We start from the raw sequence: 3,897 nt of genomic DNA on the forward strand, positions 1-3,897 counted from the left end.
CCGTAATACGGGAAAAAAAGTTGATGAATATATCAAGACCGGTCGAATGAATCCGATTCACTTTGGGCTCATAGACCGTTGAATGGTCTTTGACTTTGGAAATTGAAATGAAAAAAATCCAACAAACGGATCGGATCGGTGTTTCTCTTCACTGGGACTCGCTGTGACACGCCAGGCGTTGCGATCAAAAATTTTAGTTTCCGAAGAAAAAGAAAAAAAACGAAAAACGTGTTGATTTGGTGTGTGTTTGGTGATGCGTGGGCGAAATAAAAACCCGCAACTCGCCGGATGCATATCAAACAAACATACACGAAATACCTGGTTGATCCTGCCAGTAGCATATGCTTGTCTCAAAGATTAAGCCATGCATGTCTAAGTACAAGCCGCTAGACGGCGAAACCGCGAATGGCTCAATAAATCAGTTATGGTTCCTTAGATCCACTCCATCCTACTTGGATAACTGTGGTAATTCTAGAGCTAATACATGCACTCGAGCCTCGACTGCGGGCTTTCGGGCTCGCAGAAGAGGTGCTTTTATTAGATCAAAACCAGTCGGGGCCGGGCTTTCGGGCTCGCGCACCGTACCAATTTTGGTGACTCTGGATAACTTCACGCCGATCGCACGGCCTTCGCGCCGGCGACGTATCTTTCAAATGTCTGCCTTATCAACTGTCGATGGTAGGTTACGCGCCTACCATGGTTGCAACGGGTAACGGGGAATCGGGGTTCGATTCCGGAGAGGGAGCCTGAGAAACGGCTACCACATCCAAGGAAGGCAGCAGGCGCGCAAATTACCCACTCCCGGCACGGGGAGGTAGTGACGAAAAATAACGATACGGGACTCTTCCGAGGCCCCGTGATTGGAATGAGTACACTTTAAATCCTTTAACGAGGAACCATTGGAGGGCAAGTCTGGTGCCAGCAGCCGCGGTAACTCCAGCTCCAATAGCGTATATTAAAGTTGTTGCGGTTAAAAAGCTCGTAGTCGGATGTCTGTCTTCGGCCGGGCGGCGCCGCTCTGAATCAAGGGTGTTGCGTTTCACGCTCTGGGAGCCCGGGTGTCAAAGCCCGACTCTCTTCACGGTCGGACAACATCGCCGGAGTGGTGGTCGGTGCGTCGTTGTTGTATCTGCGGCCAGAGTTGGAAAGTTCTTTCGGGTTCTTTTTTAAATTTTGGTCGTAGTTGACTCGATTCGCTCCACCCAGTCAATCGTTCGGGGTGCCCTTCACCGGGTGTCTCGGGCGGCCGGCAACGTTTACTTTGAACAAATTAGAGTGCTCAAAGCAGGTGTATCCCAACGCCTGAATATCGCAGCATGGAATGATGGAATAGGACCTCGGTCCGATTTTGCTGGTCTTTTTACTTTTGGACCCGAGGTAATGGTCAATAGAGACGGACGGGGGCATTCGTACTGCGGCGACAGAGGTGAAATTCTTGGACCGCCGCAAGACGAACAACAGCGAAGGCATTTGCCAAGAATGTTTTCCTTGATCAAGAACGAAAGTTAGAGGTTCGAAGGCGATCAGATACCGCCCTAGTTCTAACCATAAACGATGCCAACCAGCAATCCGTCGGAGTTACTCCAATGACTCGACGGGCAGCTTCCGGGAAACCAAAGTCTTTGGGTTCCGGGGGAAGTATGGTTGCAAAGCTGAAACTTAAAGGAATTGACGGAAGGGCACCACCAGGAGTGGAGCCTGCGGCTTAATTTGACTCAACACGGGAAACCTCACCAGGCCCGGACACTGGAAGGATTGACAGATTGAGAGCTCTTTCTTGATTCGGTGGGTGGTGGTGCATGGCCGTTCTTAGTTGGTGGAGCGATTTGTCTGGTTAATTCCGATAACGAACGAGACTCTAGCCTGCTAAATAGGTGACGGGTTTTATCAATTGAAACCGAAGGGAGTACGGAGGCGTCGGGATCAGGTGGCGGCGATTCGGGTCTCGGTGGGACTGGTTCCTTTAGTGAGGCAATCTCTCGGCTTGGTTTCGTTGTGCTCTGTTCGTCGGGTGTACGGCCTTCACGGGTTGGTTGCCTGGCGGATGAGGTATGGCGGGGCTTTGTCGGGAATGTCTCGCGGGGGCTGGCTCTATTGTTATTCGGTCGTCGTCATCCCCGGCGATACCTTCTGCTCTCGCGTCCGTCACGCAGTCTTCTTAGAGGGACAAGCGGCGTCCAGCCGCGTGACAGTGAGCAATAACAGGTCTGTGATGCCCTTAGATGTCCTGGGCCGCACGCGCGCTACACTGAAGGAATCAGCGTGTTTCACTCTCCCTGTCCGAAAGGACCGGGTAACCGCTGAACCTCCTTCGTGGTTGGGATTGGGGACTGCAATGATCCCCATGAACCAGGAATCCCTAGTAGGCGCGGGTCACTAGCCCGCGTCGATTACGTCCCTGCCCTTTGTACACACCGCCCGTCGCTACTACCGATTGAATGATTTAGTGAGGCCTTCGGACGGGCTTGTCGGGGTGCCGTCGAGTGGGGAGCAATCTCTGCCCGTGCGGTGCCTACCAACGGCGAGACTGAAAGATGGTCGAACTTGATCCTTTAGAGGAAGTAAAAGTCGTAACAAGGTTTCCGTAGGTGAACCTGCGGAAGGATCATAAACGAACAAGACAAATGTTTTGCGCATATGGCTTTGGTTGAGCACGAAACAACTAAAAGTTGCAAAACAAAAAAACCCCATCAAAAGTCTTTCGGCGTAAGACATCGTATGAACTATGTGTGGGTTGACGGAAGAAAATCATTTATTTTGAACGGGTATCAGGCGCTCTGATGCGCGGTGGTTTAAAGCGGATTCGCCTTTTCAAATTGATTTTTCTTTCCTCTCGGCTCAAAAAAAAACACAAAGTCTTTCGATTTGGTCTATGGCCGTGAGCAAATTCTTCCTGCTTCGATGGTGAATGTCTCTATAGATTCATTCGACCTTTAGCGGCGCTCACAGTGTTGACGTTAGTAGAGTGAAGAATACGATAGCCCGCCTGGGCCGCGAGTACCGAAGGAACAATAAAGGAGATTTTATAAAGTCTTAGTCCCTAAATCAAACACTTTGAAAAATAAAAACTCGGTGGATGGAGAGTCGGAAAAAAAAAAAACATCAAGATTTTGAACGGGTATCAGGCGCTCTGATGCGCGGTGGTTTAAAGCGGATACGCCCAATCGAAATTGTTTTTTTTTGTTTCTCTCTTCGTCTTCGGGATTTTTTGATTCTCGGTGGGGGACGAAAGTGTGAGACTTTACTCTGGACGTTCTTTTCGGGCGTAGATACTCGTGGTTGCGTGCGTGTGCGTCGTATAGACTAACACTCCAAAGCCCGACACTATGCCGTTGAAAACCGAATGTTTTTTAAGCTTGCCCTTCGCCCTCTCGATGAAGTAGGAAGAATTCAAAATCACAATAACACACTAAACCCAAATTCTAGTACGAGTGTTTATCGGAACATTTTCTTTCTGGCTTTCTTTCTCCGCCCTCGCATTCATTTGCTTGGGCGGGTTGGAGAAAAAGAGAGAAGAAAACGAATATGTCGTTTTATATACGACCCTGAACGGTGGATCACTAGGCTCGTGGATCGATGAAGAGCGCAGCAAAGTGCGCTAATCCATGCGAACTGCAGAACACATGGAGCATCGAAATCTTGAACGTAAATGGCGGCCCAGCTTCTCGCTCGGGCCACATCTGACTGAGGGTCGGTCGAATGATGAACGAACAGAGATTTTTTCAGTCTTGGTTTTGCATGTTGGGTCGCGGCGAGATTTATTTTTCACCCGGCCTGACCGCATAAAAGCTCCCGAATCTCTAACGTCTGGGTGCCGCGCGACTTAAGTGTCCGCGATGCCTCAAATACAAAAAAGGGGGAAAAATAAAAGAAGGTTCGCCCTGTTTTGTTTTTTTC

The 3,897-nt window shown here is 49.7% G+C and overlaps 2 non-coding genes across 2 annotated transcripts; both read left to right on the plus strand.

The window, feature by feature from the left end:
• The first annotated feature begins 315 nt into the window (after positions 1-315).
• On the plus strand, positions 316-2,611 carry LOC124319348. Its single transcript, XR_006913042.1, has one exon. It is a non-coding gene; the product is annotated as a small subunit ribosomal RNA (ribosomal RNA).
• A 930-nt stretch (positions 2,612-3,541) lies between these two features.
• LOC124319347 lies at positions 3,542-3,694 on the plus strand. Its single transcript, XR_006913041.1, has one exon. It is a non-coding gene; the product is annotated as a 5.8S ribosomal RNA (ribosomal RNA).
• The last annotated feature ends 203 nt before the right edge of the window (positions 3,695-3,897 follow it).

Source organism: Daphnia pulicaria, unplaced genomic scaffold (genome assembly GCF_021234035.1).
Source record: "Daphnia pulicaria isolate SC F1-1A unplaced genomic scaffold, SC_F0-13Bv2 h1tg000155l, whole genome shotgun sequence".
NCBI lineage: Eukaryota > Metazoa > Arthropoda > Branchiopoda > Diplostraca > Daphniidae > Daphnia > Daphnia pulicaria.